Below are 19,971 nucleotides of genomic sequence, written 5' to 3' on the forward strand. Positions count from 1 at the left end.
GGATATGTCCAGCCTGCTAAGAGTCTCAACATAGGTATGACTGCACCTTCCTTGGCCAGGTTGAGACAATGGAGTCTCTTTGTATGATCCTGAATGAAACTGCCACATTTACGTAATGGTCCTGAATGAGACTGTTAGTTACAATCCCATCAAGAATGAACAACTTTTCTGAAGAAGTTTGACATCCCAGATACTTCCTAAAATGCAATAGTTTTTACATAGAGGGAAAAAAACTTTTCTTATACAACGTTAGGAAACAATCCATATGGAGTGGATGCAACAAAGAAATGCCAGTCTGATTCCTGCAATAGCAGCACTGATAGGTGGAAGTGAGATTGGAATGGGTAGGACTATATTCACTGGAGTTCAAAAGAATGAGAAGAGAATCTTCTAGAAACTTATAAAATACTAACAGAACTAGACAGGGTAAATGTGATGTTCATGCTGATTGGGATATCTAGAACCACGTGTCACAGCTTAAGGTATGTGAATAAAGTTAGAACAGGATATTGAGTTGGATGATCAGCCATGATCATTTTGAATATAGCAAGCCCAAAAGACCAAATTGTCTACTTCTGCTTCTACTTTCTATTACAACATGCAATGGGGCCCTTCAACTCTGTCTACACTGGTTATCAAGCACTTACCTACTCTAATCCCATTTCCCAGCACTTAGCCTGGACCCTTATATGCTATAACATTTCAATTGTTCATCTAAATACTTCTTAAATGCTGTTCTGGTTAACTGAACAAAAAAAAAGTATTATCAATGTAGTTATATGTCCGTATTTTGTACTTTGTCAATATTATTGTAAACATAATTAATCATCAACAATAATACAGTTGCGCTGTTTGGTAAAAGGCGCGGCATGGTAGCTCAGTGGTTAGCACTGCTGCCTCACAGCACCAGGGTTCCAGGTTTGATTCCAGCCTTGAGTGACTGTCTGTGTGAAGTTTGCACATTCTCCCAGTGTCTGCATGAGTTTCCTCTGGGTGCTTCTGTTTCCTCCCACAGTCCAAAGATGTGCAGGTCAGGTGAATTAGCCATGCTAAATTGCCCATAGTGTTGGGTACGTTAGTCAGAGGAAATGGGTCTGGGTGGATTATTCTTCGGAGGGTCGGTGTGGACTTGTTGGGCTGAAGGGTCTGTTTCAACACTGTACAGAAGTTAATCTAATCTAAAATATAGAACATCTACTCTAACATCCAGAATTAACTTGAGTTAAGTATCAATGGACAATCAAATTGTGTTTGAATATTCTACAGAAGACATAAAATAACAATATGGCCATTGCAGATCCAATGGAGTTTCAGCAACTTACACAGATGTTAGTGACACTGTGGGCCACTGAATCACATTTTAAAAGTAGATTGCAATTTTTCACTATCGAGAGTATAGCCTTAAATATCCCTCAAAGTCGTTTCATCATGGATTGCTTTACTCACACAATGGTCGGTCACAGAATTGCAGAATTGCAAAATTGCCACAGCACAAAATTAAGCAATTCAGCCCCTCATTTCTGTGCTGGCTCTCCAAATGAATATCTTTAATGTGATTCTCCTGCCTTCTCCCCATCACTCTGTCTGCTGTTACTTTTCAAGGAACAGTCTAATTTCCTTTGGAATGCCTCCATTGAACCAATGCCTCCAGTAATATGTTCTCAGATATTGCATTCCTGATCCTAATTACTTATGTTAAAAATATTGCCTCATAATGTTTTTGCTTCTTTTAGTCATTACTATGAAGTTGTGCCCTTTTGTTTTTGATTTTCTCAGGAGTGGCAAAATTTTTGCTGGAGTCAGTTAGTTTTTACTTTACTCTAACTTTGCATCAGAATTTTTACTGTGCCTTTTTTAAAAAAAAAGTTGCATATTGTGGCTTTATTCCCTTAATAAGCTCTTGGGACTTCAAACTTGCTCTATTTTAAGCTAAAGAAAACGAAACTACTGACTCTTGATGGGGTCATCCGTAAATTTGCTCAGACCTCCCATGATTTTGAATACTTCAATCAGATCTCCTCTTGGCCTTGTCTTCCCAAAGGAAAATAGTCTCAAATTAAGCAAACCTTGTTTTAAAATTCAAATTCCTCATTTCTGGCATACCATTTTTTCCCTCATTTTTCTGCACCCTCTGCTCTCCCTTAAGCCACAACTCTTTTATAGCCACAACACTATAATGGGAAGGTGATAAATTATGCCTGCATGCACCAATCTTATCTATCATAGTCTATGCATTTATTTACATGCAAAGTCACCCTGCTTTAGATTTTATTATTTTCAAATTTAGTCGGACCTATTAACTTATTATTCTCGATTCCAGCACTATCTGCCTCTCCCAGTATTTCTGCATCTTGATATCTCTCTCTGATATGATCTCCTGGTTTTCACAATCCTGTCTAATAGACACATTTCAAAAGTACTGACAAAAAGACCCACTGTCAATCTCCTCTCTTGATGCTGCGCTCCTGAGAATTCCTAAGACTACTTACAAGCATCTAATCACAAACTCAATTTCAACTTTGATACAAAAAAAGCAAGGCCTTTGCCCCTGAATCTCTCTCTAAGTTCCAACCTATTTCTGCTGCACTGGGCAGAAACTACTTCAAAGCTTTCTTGTTCTTCTTTTCAGCTGCATTGAACTATCGATGGCTCTCAGGGCTTCTGCTTTGCCCTAACCTTTCCATGACATGGAACCAACCAATGAGTCCTGGTACTGAAACATCAGCTAATAGCATCTCTTCGGCTGCATAAAGCCAACTTTTCTGACTCTCTGGCTGACTAAAACAAATGAATACTAACTCCTGAACTGTTGTTCAATGAACGTTGAAATTATTTGAGCGACTTGGAAAAACATTCCTCAAGCAACTCGTCAATTTTATGGGTTTGAAACATATGTAATATCAAAGGCAAATTCTGCAGCAGAATGTTACAATTTCTACATTGTCAGATTTCCCAACAGCAAAAAAATGGGATTTTATCACAACTGGTAAAAGGGAGATATCAATTCATCTGTCAGAGTTGTTGTGAAAGGCCAGTGAAAATTTCAGAACATTTTGAGTTGATCATCTACATGTTACCTTTCCAGGATTTTTGCTGCTCTTCCATTGACAGTTCAGTGGACTAGTTGAAGAACACTGATGGAAATCAACTGCCTTTGGTATGATTAGTCATGATTCAGCCACTGGCCTAGTATTGTCTCGTGTTAATTTCCCCATAGAATCATAGAAAATTCCAGCACCCAAAGAGGCTAATTTGTCTATCCTATCTCCATCTGTCTCAGAATCATAGAGATGTACAGCATGGAAACAGACCCTTCGGTCCAACCCGTCCATGCCGACCAGATATCCCAACCCAATCTAGTCCTACCTGCCAGCACCTGGCCCATATCCCTCCAAATCCTTCCTATTCTTATGGACATCCAAATGCCTCTTAAATGTTGCAATTGTACCAGCCTTCACCACATCCTCTGGCAGCTCATTCCATACACATACCACTCTCTGTGTGAAAATGTTGCCCCTTAGGTCTCTTTTATATCTTCCCCCTCTCACCCTAAACCTATGCCCTCCAGTTCTGGATTCCCCGACCCCATGGAAAAGACTTTGTCTATTTATCCTATCCATGCACCTCATAATTTTGTAAACCTCTATAAGGTCATCCCTCAGCCTCCGACACTCCAGGGAAAAAGCCCCAGCCTGTTCAGCCTCTCCCTGTAGCTCAAATCCTCCAACCCTGGCAACATCCTTGTAAATCTTTTCTGAACACTTTCAAGTTTCACAACATCTTTCCGATAGGAAGGAGACCAGAATTGCATGCAATATTCCAACAGTGGCCTAACCAATGTCCTGTACAGCCGCAACATGACCTCCCAACTCCTGTACTCGATACTCTGACCAAAAAAGGAAAGCATACCAAACGCCTTCGTCACTACCTGCGACTCCACTTTCAAGGAGTTATGAACCAGCACTTCAAGGTCTCTTTATTCAACAACACTCCCTTGGACCTTACCACTATGTGTATAAGTCCTGCTAAGATTTGATTTCCCAAAATGCAGCACCTCGCATTTATCTGTCTTCTTTCCTTCTGTTCAAAGGCAGATTTCAGAAACAAGAAAAACATGATTAATCTTGACATTGTGAGCTACACCTTCTCTTAAGAGTAACAACAAGAGAAAGAATTAGGACCATGCTGTGTCTGTTTCATATCAGCTATTAGAAAAAAAGAGCATTGGTAGTACTTAGGAGCAGTAGTGGGCCATTTGACTGTTTGAGCCTACTTCACATTTATAATAAATAAGATCAAAGCTGATCTGATTGTCTCCTCAGCGCTATTTTCCTTTTTGCATTCCATTATCCTTGACATCTTTATCTGTCAAGAAGCCATCGACCCAAGCTTTGAATCATTTAAAGACCCAGACTCCTATACTTTCTGTGGAAGAAAAGCCAACATCATTGTAACCCTCTTAGAGTTAAAAAAACCTCTCATCTCTGTCTTAAAAGAGACATCTTTTATTCTCAAACTATTTCACCCAGTTTTAAATACCTCCACAAGATGAATATCTCTTGGGTAGCCAAGTATCCAAGTTATTATGAGTGGAATCTGACTTTTTTTTTGGATAATTCTGAGTTGTGTTGAGTATTTTGGAAACTTCTCTGCCATGAAGCCTAGTGAGATTTCTCAATGTATCTTACCAAATGCACCTCATTAGTTACCTACTCCACCCTTATGGAATCTTTCCTGTTTGACTCTGACTCTAAACGTCGATTCTCCCTCTCCTTGGATGCTGCCTGACCTGCTGCGCTTTTCCAGCAACACATTTTCAGCTCTGATCTCCAGCATCTGCAGTCCTCACTTTCTCCTAGTTGATTTTAACCTACTGAGAATGCTCTTACAAGGATGCCTTTCTTGAAGAAGCTCTCTTCCTCCCTCTATCTAAGCCTGTTTGGCACACTTTCCTCATTCCTGAAGAAGGGCCCATGCCCGAAACATCAATTCTCCTGCTCCTTGGATGCTGCTTGACCTGCTGTGCTTTTTCAGCAACACATTTTCAGCTCTACCTTACCACATGCCATTCCCAGAACTACACACCACTCAGATAAATGGGAATTGTATGGCATCATGTTTAAAAGTCCACACTGCATACTAGTCAAGCACTGTCATTCCAGAGCTGCTCTGCATGGTTTCCAACATTAGCTCTAGATAGACAGGGGAATATCAGTAAACTGCTTGCAGGAAGGGCTCTGAAGGTCCTGCTGGATAGACTGGTGCACAATCAGCTCTTCCCCTTCCCTCAGGACCAGGAGTGGAAGCCATGCCAATCTGGTATGATGTTGCCACCTGGGTTGTGGCCAGGTTAGCCTGGAAGAATACTCAGCACTATAGATAGAAGGTCAATATCCTTCTCCACCCTGCCAATGTACATTCCACCATCTCCTCTATGCTATCTCACACTCAGTTTATCGCTGCTATTGTACCTACCTCTCATTGCGACTCTCTCATAATTGCACACATCTTTCCTCACTCGCTCATTCTCCCCCACCACAAACTTCAACACCACAAATCCTTTATGTCCTCTGTGCTGCCTACTCACTCACTCTAGACACTTCCCTTTTCGCATTGACAGTAATAGCTGTGTCATCCACTTTCATTTTCCCCAATACTTTTCTAACTCTTATTCCACCCCACAGTAGGAAAGAAAGAGTCACTCTGTGTATGCTGTCTGACATTTGGCTGCTCAGTCCCTATGTAGTGAACATCATGACTCTGACCACCTCAATCAGAGCCTAGGCTGGTACTCAAGGCTTCCCTTGACCTATTGCACTGGGACTTCCTGAGTGAAGTCTGACCTCCTTAACTTGATTGAGGCCATCTGACAACAATGACAAGCTTCCTGGTCATACGTCTGTGCTCAGTGGCAGGGCAAGACAGTAGCAATGTGAGCCCAGGAAGCCTGACTGCCGGATAAGGAATGGCACAGCAATGCAAGGCCAGGATGCTGTGAGAATCCAGGTAGTCTCAGTGAGTGAGTATTGTGAGAGTGAGTGAAGAGCCCAGAGATGCAGCCTCATCCGATCCATGAGCTGGGTGCATGTGTCCCTAAGTGCGTGGTGTCCTTCCTGCAGCATTATTGTGGTAATTGCTTGTGCAGCTCAAAGTGTAGCATTGAAGTGCAAAAGCATCTTGTAAGTGGATTTGAAATGAACCATAAGCCTTTTTAGAATCTGGCACATATCAGACATCAATGGGCATGTTGGATACATACAGCCGGTGCTCTCAGAGAGTGCTTGGATTTGTTGGTGACATATTTCCAAAATGGAGGTCATTTGGAGTAAGCAGTAAGCTGAGTCTACCAGATGTTTGCTCTAGTTACCATTTTCCTGACATCTTGCTTGTTTGGAGAGTTTGGTAAGATGGAAAACTGAATATTGATGAAATGAGTTAGGCTGTTTATAAAGCTTTTATTAAGCAATTATCATTATCAGTCAGCAACTTGCCACTGTTTAGCAAGAATCTCACCACAGCACTCACAGAAAGCATAAAATATGGCATGGATTGCCCTCGGCACAGAAATAGGCCATGCTGTGCCTTTTCGCTGATCTCAACGTAGACCACACACCTCACTGCAGGCCCCACACCTCACTGCAGGTCACATACCTCACCATAGATCACACACCTCACAGTAGACCACACACCTCACCTTGGGCCACACACCTTACCACGGGCAATACACCTCATCTTGGGCCACACACCTCACCACAGACCACACATCTCACTGTAGGTTACACACTTCACTGCATGCCACACACCTCACCATAGATCACACACCTCACCGTAGTTCACACACCTCACCATGGGCCACACACCTCACCATGGGCCACACACCTCACCGCAAACCGCACACCTCACTGGAGGTTACACACTTCACTGCATGCCACACACCTCACCATGGATCACACACCTCACCATGGATCACACACCTCACCTTGGGCCACACACCTCATTGAGCTTATCTATAGGTTTCAATAAGATTATTTCTCATTCGTCTAATTTCCAATGGATATAAGCTTAACTGGTTCAACCCTTCTTCGTGAGATCTGCTCTTTATTCCTGAAATGAATTGAGTAAAACTTCACTTAACTGCTTCCAGTGAAATTATATTTGTTTTCAAATAAGGGGACCAAAACTGAACCCAGTATTACAGATGTGGTCTTACCAAAGCTATGTACAACCATAGTAAAACTTCACTACTGTATATTTTCTATTTCTCTCGCTATAACCAATAACACTCTATTTGTCTCCCTCTAATCACATTCTGTACCTACATACTAACTTTACGTGAATTATATAACAAGACAGCTTGATTGCTTTAGGCTACTGAGTTCTACACCTGTCTTCTAAATATAAAAAAATTGCATCTCTTTTCTACGTGCCAAAATGTGTACAGTCAAATTTACCCATGTTCGAAGCAATCTGCCAAATTTTCACTCATCTACTTAGTCTGTCTGTATCTCTGCAGACTTTCTACAATCTCTTGAAAGCTTTATCAATGTCTCTATAATGTCTATCACGTCATACATATTTATTTGTACTTGTGGTAATAATTCATTCCTTTTGTTTTAAATGCTGCTGATATCAGCATTCAGATATAGCACCTTAGGCTCTGTTTTTTTATCTATTTTTTACAATCCCTGGTCTTATTTGCTGAAGTGCTTTAATGCTTCTATTGTTCTGTTGTTTCACTTTATGATATTTCCCCTCACTTGATCCTTTCCATCCACTGTTGAGTTTAAAGCCCATTTTACTGTCCTAGCTGTAAAACAGTGATCTAAGCATAGTTCAGACGCAGAATGTCACAATGCTGCAGATCCCACTTTCCCTAATACTGATACCAGTGCCCTAGGAATCTAAGTCCATTCGCCCCACACTAATCACTGAGTCATGCATTCATTTCAACTTTAGATTCCACTTTTTAATTTGAACCTAACTGCTCATACACCCTCAGCACTACCTCGTTTGTAATTCTACACAGGTCATTAATAACCTAAATGGGCCACTGAATCATTGTTCTTGCACTGCAAATTCCTCCCTAACCCAGAGCAGATGATCCAAGTTTGAAGGCAGGAAACACAGACATCTAGCCTCCCATTCTTGGCTGCAGAGAAACACATCTGTTCTCTGATCAGGTTAAGCCCTACAATCCTCCTGGAATAAAGAGTACAGATAATTTTCCCTCTCCCTGATGCATTTTAGTATCTGCATCTAGGCCTCCAGCTCATAAACTCCAAACTGAAACTTTTTGTGCTACGTACACTTACTGCAACTATTTGCTGTCAATCACATTGGCATCTAGAAGCTCCCACATCCTGCAGCCACGATGCATCACCTGCCCTGCCATTGTTATTGTATCTTAATTAACTTAATTTTAATTAATTTAAACTTAGTAGTTCTGCAGCTCCCAATAACCTTCATCACCGCTAATCACCTTTGGTAGTATTAAGAAAACCTCTGAATTCTTAAAACATATCCTGGACTGTCAAAGTTAAGTGAGCCATATACTCACCAAACAATCATTTACCTGTGTTCCTGTGATGGAAATTCATAGATTACTTACAATGCCATTGCAGATTTCATAGTGCTGAGCTCCTGTGTCTCTTTCTCCCCTCTCATGCAAATGTTCAACTCCTGCTCTCCTAGGGGCTGACAAAGTGAAACAGCACTTCCTACCCTTCCTCACCCAATCTCCTGATTCCTGATGAAGGGCTTATGCCCAAAACGTCGAATTTCCTGTTCCTTAGATGCTGCCTGGCCTGCTGTGCTTTTCCAGCAACACATTTTCAGCTCTGATACTCCAGCATCTGCAGACCTCACTTTCTCCTCAATCTCCTTGCTTACCAAACATCCAACTTTGTTCTTTGTTGCAAGCTGTACACAGACAAGATTTAGTTTGGCATCCTTTATTTGTACTAGAAGCAATTCAGATGAATAGGTGATCTTGCAGTTACAGAAACAAAGACTAAATCAGTTATTTACTTAACTAATTTTGCCTGCTCTCCTGCAAAGAGCGTGTTACTGCCCTGTCCAAGCTCAAACATTACCCTTTCCTTTACTCCAGACCCTGTTCTTTCATTCTAATTCAAAAACTCTGAATCTTCCTACTTCGTAAGCTTCACTTAGTCATTTCAGTGCTAAGTCTGGAAACTTCTCATTCTCTAGACGCACTAATACAAAATCTGATCTTGAATCTAAAATACACCTTTAATAATGACCGTGCTTTGCACAAGGCTGTCTCTATTCCTCAATAAGGACATCCAGTGTGTTGTAAACAAGGAATGCAATGAAAATGTTTACTTACATTGCAACACTTTTCACTCCCATTTAATTCCTCATTGATGTTATTCAATGATATAGAGCATCATACAAATTTATTACCCTGTTCTGTTGCCTTAGGTCATGCTTTCAGAAATAAGGCATTCATCATGAGAGGATGTAAATCATCTGCTGCAACAGTTAACACAGTCGCAAAGATTGTACATTAGATTTTCTGGCAAAAGAAATGGATGGAAAGATGTTGTTTGAAAAATGACATGAGTTGTACATTGATCATTATCAGGCTGAAAGCTCAACATGGGGGCCTTGGACTGATCTCATTGGTGTCTCCGTTTACTTAATGTTGCATTACTATTTTACCCGAGCTGTTAGGAAGATTCCAACTTTTGTTTAAAAATGATCGGCATATTTTTTGTTGTTATTTTTGTAATCACTTCGATCAGTGGATTTACAAAAGTAATTTACTTATCATGATAATAATTATTTTCTTGATGGTCATTCTGCTGAAAGAATACTTATGCCATGTGGCCAGCATTCTGGGAAGGATAAGGAAGATACTATTAAAACACTGTCCTTAAAGCGTGTCAGTGTGATAATGGTAATTGCCACTAGTCATTTAAGGCAGCAACAACTTTCCTGTTGACCTGCATTGTGCTAAAAATCCGAAAGCCTTGATGCTGAATTAGAATTGTTGCAGAGAAAATCATGTAGTCTGAATTCAACCACCTCATGAGGCACCATCGGGTGGGGGTGGGGGTGGGGGGCATAATCTCATCACCCTGATTGGATATCTTCCTTGAATCAAGGGGCAATCAATGATGACTGACTTCTGATGACTGATGAAATTCATGAGCTATGGCTTGGACTTGTAATAAATCAATTTAAGCAAAACCGTTTTTAACAATATAGTTCACTGCTTTATGGCTTAGACTTATAGAAAGATGTCTATTGCACAGAAAACAAGTCCTTTTTCCCATCAAGTCTGTGATGGTCAAAACCAGCCACCAACTATTATAATTCCATATAGACATAGAGGTCTACATGGACATCTACAACTGTTCACGGGTCCCATGTTTGTAGTGAGGAATTATAATGACAATCTACGATCCAGAAAGTGCTGGAATCCAGAAATGACTTGGTCCCAAGCATTCAAGCTGTTAAAGGTTCTAATCTATAGCTATCATAACAATAATGCAGGCAACAGTGTCTGAATGCATTATGACAAATTAGGGGGTTTCATTTTAAATGTAGAAATTTGATTTGGGCCATTACCAAGATTAATCACAAAAGATTTGGCTGTAAGAATGAAGGAATGCAAGGATGCACTTGTGAGTTCCAATTTTTCTGATCAGTTTTACCCTGATGCACAGAAGCAACAATAACTTTCATTTATGCAGCATCTTTGATGCAATAAAGCACTTGTAAAAAGTTTCCATTTCTGTTGACACAACCTCATAATGAGATGTCAGTACAGGTGGTCAAAATACTGTCAAAATAATAATTTTTATTTGAAGGGGAGGAGGAGATGGAGGAGTGAACAGGTTTAGGGAGGAAATTCCACAGTGTAAGTCCTGAAGGGAAGATGATCAGTTGTAGCTGGAAGGAAGTAGGGGCCAGAGGAATACAAAGTTTCAAGCAGATTACAGGACTGGAAGAAGCTACAGTGAGAGGTAGGACCTTTGATTTGAAATGTTACGTGACAATTGTAGTGCTGAGCTGATTAAGCTTTTCTATAAATGAAATTATTGCAGAATGGAGACAGCTGACATTTGATTTGTTTGCTCCCTCAGCAGGAAAAACTACTCATTTTTTTACTTCTTGCTGTACATTCATCATCTTTAATGTTTTGTACTGATGTGGAGACCATATCTGTGTATATATAGATTTTCTTAGCAATGAAAAATGCTTTTGATGATTTCATTTAGGCAGTGATGACGTCCTATGTGACTGATGACTTTAAAAGAAAAGAGTTTGAAATCTTAGAAGGATATATTCTCCTTGCTACAGCACTGGTAGTCAAGTTGACTCCTAACCTCCCTCTGGAATAACCAAGCACACCACTAAGTTTGATTAAACCTTACAACATAAGAAAAGGAATGAACCTAGTGGCATTGATTGAGGCACCAGACATGATAATGGAATACAGACAGACCTGTCAACCCCACAAAATCCTACTTCCCAACATCTGGGGCCAGTGCCAAAATTGGGACAGCTGTCTCACAGACAAAACCACAGCCTGACATAGTCATATTTTACAAAATCCCAAACACCAGCATCACCAGCCCTGGTATGTCTTGTCACAGCAGCATGACAGACCCAGCAGAGGTGACAGGACACAGATAAATAATCAGGAAGGAGGTGCCCTCACAGTCCTCAACATTGACTCCAGAATTCCCAAAATCTCATGGCATCAGCTTAAATATGGGCATGGAGAATATTACCACCTATCACTTGTTCTAGACCAGTCTAGATCCCCTCAAAACATTTTAAGAAAGTACCCCGGACCCTGACTTTGCTCGTTGTTTTCTGCAGGTGTGAATTGGATATTCCAGGAATGATGCAGTTGGCCCAACCACTTAGTTTCAAACAAAACAGAATTTATTGGTAAGAATACTGAATGAAACACAAACGAAAGAGAACAGAATATAAAATAACTTAACCTATCCAAAAACGCAACAGATTATCCCAACTTAATGACGCTGTTCCAAATACTTGCAGCAATCCACAAAAACACCCCTTGGCAAAAAAGGAAAATCAAACACATGGTCTTACAGAAGAGAGAGAGAGAGAGAGAGAGATGGCAGAGAGATGGCAGAGAGATGGCAGAGAGATTCAGCATGGAACATCTTCCATATAGCTGTTTCTTTGACCAGCAGTGCTAAATCTGACTGACCACTTGCTCTGAACAGCCAGACTACTAAAACCCAAACCAAACCAAACCAGAGAAAGGCTAAGCTGGCAGAATGGCCACTCCCCTTTCATAATACAAGTTTTTTTTAAACTTTAAAGCTTTTTCCAGTAGATCAAGCCAGATATTTCGGAACTTATGCCTCGTCAAACACTTCTGAGAAAAAACAAGGACAACACCACCTTGCTCCTTGAGTGGCATTATCACACTCATTCACCAACTGTCCTCCCCTATCTATGATAGCCCAATTAGTGAGGATGGGGTCAAGTATGTTTTTCCTTCTTGTTAATTCCCTCACCACTTGCCACTGATCCAATCTAGTAGCTATGTCCTTTACTTAATATAGACATTGAAATCGCCGACTCAGAGTACACTATGTACTCTTGCTACTTACAGTGCTTCTTCCAAGTGGTTATCAACATGGATGAGTATGACTCATCATCCAATTTTGATAGGTGGATAAGGACATTGAAAATAGATTAAACATACGGTGGTTGTAGAGGGATGATTATTTTGGAGGAATTCAAAAATTTACTTCCTGAAGTAGTGATAACTCATATGGAAGAGCAGAGACTTAAGATTGCAAGATTAGCAGTGGAAATGGCAGATGATTATGACTTGGTTCATAAATCAAAGTTTGGTGTCCAACGTCAATTTCAATCTGCGAGGGTTAGAAATTAGGGAGCAGGGAAATCGTCAAGTGATTAGGGAAAATGAGATCTTGTTAAACATAGTAAAAACAGTTTACTACAGAGTAGAAAGAAAACCCATGAGGGGAAGACAGAAGTAAAAATGTTCAGGTGTTTTCATTGTAAGTCGCAGTGTTGGTGGCTTAGAGTCAATAAAGCGTGGAGCTAGAAAATGCACAGCAGGTCAAGTAGCATCAGAGGAACAAGAGAGTCAACATTTCAGGTCAGGACCTTTCATCAGTCCTGATTACAGGAAGTATATCCCAAGATTTTTCCTCATTGTGAGGTAACAAGGTCACAAAGCAATAGGTTAAAGCAGGGGGAGAAATCAAGGAATAAAAATAAGCAAGTAGAAGTTCAATTACCAGAGACCGTGTTTGATCAAATGATCGAGAGAAAAACAAGCATAGATGGAGGACAAAGTGGACATTTTTAGTTCAGAGAAATTAACTGAATTACAACAGAAAGAGGAAAAACTAAAGAAGTTTTATCAGAAAGCATACACAGAAGAAGAATCTATGTGTATCCAATAATGCTACTATATTAAAAATGACATCTTGATGAGGAAATAGAGACCATCACATATTCATAATGTGCAAGTGCTGGTGTTGAATTGGAGATGACCATGTCAGAAGTCACATGATACCAGGTTATAGTCCAACAGATTTATTTGAAATCACAAGCTTTCGGTATGCTCCTCACTACACTTGACGAGGAAGCAGCTCTCTGAAAGTTCATGATTTCAAATAGACCTGTTGGACTATAACCTGATCACATATTCAGCAAGTTGAGAATTGAGCAGCAGTTCATCAAGTTGTAATACTGGCGGATTATAGGAAGGAGGTGTTGTGGGTAGCACATGAATTACCGATAGGAGGTTATTTGGGAGTAAAAAAACTCAAGCTAAAATAGGAAAACATTTTCATTGGCCTGGATTGCGTAAAGATGTGGTTGACTTTTGACAGACATATTGTATGTGTCAGGTAATAGGCAAACCACAGGCAGTGGCAAAACAGTACCCTTAGCACCCATTCCTACATTTGAGGAACATTTTACAAGAGTTTTAGTTGCTTGCGTAGGACCCCTGCCTAAAACAAGAAGTGGGGATCAGTATTTGTTGACCATAATGATTGTGCCTTTTAGATTTCCAGACACTATTCCATTATGCAGTAACAGGGCTAAAAGGATTGCAGAAGAGTTATTCAATCTTTTTAGTAGATATGCACAACTCACAGAAATATGATTGGATTCAAGATCAAATTTTATATTGAAGCTATTCAAGGAAGTTATGAATAGTTTAGGAATAAAATAATTCAAATCCACTGCCTACCATCCAGAATCACAAGGAACAATGGCATCACACTTTAAATGTTGTAGGCTTATGGCGAAGATTATCTAGAGGATTGGGATAAAGGAATTCCATTTGTACTTTTTGCAATTAGGGATGCACCTAACGAATCAACCAAATTAAATCCATTTGATTAGTTTTGGTGCATGAGGTGAGAGGATTACTGAAGTTAATTAAGGAGAAATTGAGGTCAGAGTTCAGGGACCACACATTTGGTTTGTATCAAATTTTAGGGCAAGATCAAATAGAGTGGATGAGTTGGCTAGACAGCATTTGAACGTAGCTCAGCATGGAATGAAATAGGAATCTGATGAGTGATCAAAAATTTGTAACTTTGCAAGTGGAGATAAAGTGTTAACGTTATTCCCAGTGGTTGGTGAATCTTTAAAATCAAGATTTAGTTGGCCTTTTATAACAAAAGGAAATTGAAAGAAGTAAATTATTTGATACAAACACCAGGAAGAAGTTTCACAGAGTTTGTCATGTGAATATACTTAAAAAGTATTTTGATAGGAAAGGAAAACAAAAGGAGCATGTGTTACCCATTACAACACAGAACGAAGAACCATGTTCAGATGATTCTGAATTAGTCATTCCCCTAATTAAATTGGACAATGAGGAAGTTCTCAGAAATTGGGATACCTGTAAATAACCTTCCAGAGGAAAATTGAAATGACCTGAAACAATTACTGCAATCACATAGGGTGGCATGTGGGAATAAGCCGGTAAGTTCTAATTTAATTATGTGTGATGTAGATAAAGGAAATGCTGTTCAATTAAGCAACATCCTGATAGATTTAAAATTGGCACAGGTTTAAAAAGAGATTGAATGAATGCTCAAGGACAACATAATTGAAATGAGTTGCAGCGACTGGAGCTGTCCCGTAGTAATGGTGCCAAAACCAAATGGTACCCGATGATTATGCATAGACTATTGCAAAGTCAATGCAGTTACAAGATCTGATTCATATCCTGTTCCATGTCTGGAAGACTGCATTCAGAAGGTAGGCCAAGCATCGTATATTTCAAATTAGGACTTAATCAGAGGATGCTAATAGGTGCCTTTGTCCAAATGAGCAGACAAAACTTGGCTTTTGTGCTGCCAAATGGACTGTTCCAGTTTAATCATGCCAGTTGGTATGAGAAATGCCCCAGCCACATTTCAAAGACTAACCAATAAAGGCATTTCGGGATTATCCAGTTGTGTGGTGTACATCAATGATCTGGTGATTTTTAGTCACACAAGGAAGGAACATTTGGAAAATCTGTTGGATTTGTTCAATTGACGTCAGGATGAGAGTGTGGTGATAAACCTGGCTAGAAGTCAGTTCGCAAATGCCCATGTCACATCCCTGGATCATGTCATTTGTCATGGACAAATGGCCCCATGGGATATGAAAACAAAGGCTATTTGGGAGTTTCTCATACCATCAACAAGAGGAAAGCAATGCAATTCCTGGGATGGAGTGGTTTTTATTGGACATTCATGCTGAATTTTAGCAGTATGGTTGCTCTACCCACTGATCTGTTGAAAAAGTGCAGGTAATGTCACTGGACAGATGAATGTCACAAGATATTTGACAGCCTGAAATCCATGTTAACGACTGCCCCAGGATGAGCCACACCGTATTATGCGAAGCCATTCAAAGTAGCTATCGATGCGAGCAATGTGGATGTTGGTGCTGCACTCTTATAAGAAGACGAAGAAAAGTTAGAAAGATCAATTGGGATTTTTTCCAAAAAGTTAAATAACCATCAACAGAAATATTCCACAATTGAGGAGACCTTGAGTTTAGTGTTGGCATGGCAACATTTCAACATTTATATTGCCAGTGACGTGTCTGAGATATTTGTATATATTGATTATAACCCCTTAAAGTTTGAGAAAATTTAAGGATAAAAATTCCAGACTCTTTAGATGGAAGGTATTATTGCAGCTATTCAATTTGAAAATTACACACAAAGAAGAACGAGAGAATGTCATTGCTGATGCGTTGTTGTGATTTTGATGAATAAAGACAAACGTCTTCTGTGGCAGAAACGAACTGACTAAAATGGACTGTTTTAATGAATGTTTGTATGCTTTGAGTCAATGTAGTGTATATCCATTGTAGTTTACTAACAGAGTAAGGCTATAGGACTTTAAAAGTGAAGCCATCTTAGAATACCAATTTTTTTTAAGGGGGGAGTTATGACAATACAATGTTTTTAACAGGTGTATTTTGACATTTTTTTTTGTGAAGAAAAGTTGAGACAGATCAAGCCAATAATGTAAACACCTTGTGAGCTCTTTGTTTTTATTTTAAATTTGGAACAGTAGAAGCAGCCTGATTGGGTGGGGTCAGGCTTCCACAGAACAAGGACTTTTAGTTTTAGCTTTCTGTAGTTGCTAAGGTCTTGAAACTGGATATGGAAGCTGTTATTTCTCTCTGTTACAGCTAAAGGCTGAGGGTTTCCTTCCTGCTGCTGGAATTACCTGTGAGCCAATCTACTTTACTGAATTTACCTTTGCCAAGGGTGTGTCTATGGGATGTTACTATATTAGAACCGTTAATTAGTAGCAGTTAATATATATTATTTTGTTAAGCATTTTGATCATGACTTAAACTAATTCTTTTTAATTTTATTTTGTCTGGATTTAAATGATTGTGTAAAAATAAAGCATATTTTCCTTAAAGTCAACGACTTTGACAAATCGAATTTCATCTGGAACACAATGCCTTACACTTACCTTTAAAATAAGAAAATATTGGGGTCTGGGCTAACTTTGTAATATACCTCAAAGGGGTCCATAACAATGTGGCATCAAGAAACTGCTGAGGCATTGAATGCTGCAAAGGCAATGGGCCCTGACAACATTCTGGCAATAGTACTGAGGACTTGTGCTCCAAAACTTGCTGAATCCCTCATCAAGCTGTTCCAGCACATGTTTGGAAATATTTAAGGTTCAGAAAACAACAGCTCAATGCTTTATTGGAACAAAGTAAATTCAATTGAGTGATTAATTGCTATACATCTGAATTGCTATACAACAATATTTTGGTCATTTTGCAACAATTCCCTCGCTATTTTTGCAGCTATTTGATTGTATGGAGCTTTTGATAGCCCTGTCATCCAGCTCTTAACTTGAAACTGAGTTGCAGTATCTTTAACATTTATTCTCTTCACTAGTCGTAAGTTATCACTTGATTTCAATTGCAGTATGTTTTTACTTCTCTCTTATTTTAGTTATAAATACTGCCCATGGTGCAGTTACTTTAGGTGGGAAAATGGCTGCAGAACTTTCAACGTGAATGCAAATAGTGAAAAAAAGCATGATTTTATGTGTTTCTCCTGTCCCTGACTGGTTTGATTCTTTCCAGCACAGTTTGTGGTATTTTAACATTTCCTTGATGTTCAGAACAGGACAGCAAACAGCAATGGATTTACAATAAAAACAGAGAGTGCTGGAAAACGTTTGTTTCAGATTTCCAGCATCTGTTGTTTGTTGGTTTTTTTGCTTCTTTTAGCAAGGGATTTGCTCCTGCCTGTACAATTCTACATTGGGACCACATTCTAGAATCTGCTGTTTAATGTCTGTTCCTACTTAAACCTCACAGCAGTTACACATTCACTAGGTGTGCTCTCTCAGACTTGAATAATCTTATTGGGACCCAATATCTGCTGGCAGGAATGAAGTGCAGCACCAGAACAAAGTGACAGTATCTAGCATCTCGACAAATCTGTAACATTACTTGTGTAAGTGGGTCTTGGTGAGATGTGTGGTAGAATCAGATAAGGAATCTGCTGAGGCCCATCTCAATATCGCCAACACCTTGCTCCAATTTTTAATCCTTTTCATAAGCAGTGTTGCGAGATTCTCACTATGAAGTGATAAGATACCAACGAATGTAGATTGATGTTTGATAAACACCCTATTAAAACCAAATTCACTGAATTAGTATTCAATCTCCCATCTTAATAAACTCACCAACCAAGCTAGGCATCGGGAATACCTGACAAAGGAAACTAGGGCATGTATGTGGTGGATTCAATTTGAATGACCTCAATATTATCTGCCACCAAATTACATCCTGGGTCATGAAGAACAGATACCAGGTGCATGACCCCTACTACACTGACATGGGCATCCATAATCTGCCAACCTATCACAACGATCCTGGCATGTCTATTATTCAATGACAGTGTGCTCAGGAAGCATAGACTTGCATTGCTAGGCGCACCAACTACCAGTACTGAAAGGCCATAGCGGGAACAGTTTGTGCACAGGCACAGTTCGCAGACTGTACTAGGCTGTTAGAGATGCTTGCATGCTTTTCCCAGTGCTTACTCACTGCCTTGCCTTGCTGTTCCAATTAGTTTAGTCACAAAATCAGTGAGCTTGCTTTGTTGCTAAGCAGCCCTCAGTCTAAGGGGTGCACAATTTAATATATGGCAGTGCGGTACATCAATCCTACACTTGATCTATGTGCAAGCCTGGAGTGTCCACATGACGGCCATGCATCCAACACTCAGGGAAGTTGTTTTCAATGAAGTTCGTTGAGGCAACCATCAAGTCAAGGGGTCCTGGCATGGTCAATCAAGGGCACCCTATTTGCCAATCAAGAGAATTGGCCATGGTCAGAGTGTTCTTGGTTAGGAGGTCTGTACCTCTACAGGCCAGCGAATGGATCATGCTCAGTCTGTTGGTTCTGTAGCTGTCAGACCGTTGAGTAGTGCTAATGCTATTGGGGAAATGTATTGGCATCAGTTTGTGTTCTGGATGCATTTTGACCAGGTTGCCTGGTCATGCTAGTCAAGGCGTGAGTGATAAGTCCATCTACAGATACTAAAGGGAAATGGGATGTGTGTGAGTGTGTGTTTGTATGGGTGTACTTCAGGCATGGGATAATTGTGAATGGGCGTGGTGGCAGGACTTACAAGAGCGAAATGCAGTAAAGCTTGGCTAGGAAAGTTGTCATGTGGGAGGTGGTATCGTTCATGGTCAGGAGCACCCTGAGTTCAATGGGGGAGGAGGGGCAATGAGTGATAACACTAAGCATGGTCACCTTATCTGCTATTGGCTGACAGGGAAGAGTAAGCAGGTGTAGGTGGGAGTTTGGGTGGAGACTTTGGAAAGGTGAAGCCTGTCGGCTTAATGGGATGGGCTAATAGGGAGGGAATCACTAGCATGTTCAGGCTGAGGCTGGAAGTTACATGCTGAGGAGTGCTCACTGTCACCTTCTATCATACTGGAAATGGGAAGTATGCAATGGGGAAGGAAAGAGCTGTGAGTACACTTCGAGTGGGGACGCAAAGTGACTCGACCAATGAGTGAGGAGGCTGCAGCACTACCAATCTTCAGGCTTTTAAAGGGAAATAATATTGGTTATGGGTCCATGCAATGTACCACACACAGGCTGGCCAGTCCTGGTGATCCCTTTCTGTACATTGTGCCTCCCTGGCACAGTTACAGCTGGGCAACTCTGTGATATCTATGTGTTTGCACACAGAGGGAGCCATGCCTTAAGGAAGTTGGATGAGGAGGGACAGAAGTGTTATCATAACCCATGTGCATACAGTGTCTCCCTGCCCTAAATGATGCAATAGGTTCTCAACACTGACCTCCATCCATGGAGCTTTGTCAGTGCCCAGGAAGTGTTGCTGGATGATGTGAAAATGCAATTAGCGTTGACAGAGAGACTAACAAATGCGTGGCAGTT

The sequence above is a fragment of the Hemiscyllium ocellatum genome, chromosome 4 (assembly GCF_020745735.1).
Source record: "Hemiscyllium ocellatum isolate sHemOce1 chromosome 4, sHemOce1.pat.X.cur, whole genome shotgun sequence".
NCBI classification, from domain to species: Eukaryota; Metazoa; Chordata; class Chondrichthyes; order Orectolobiformes; family Hemiscylliidae; genus Hemiscyllium; species Hemiscyllium ocellatum.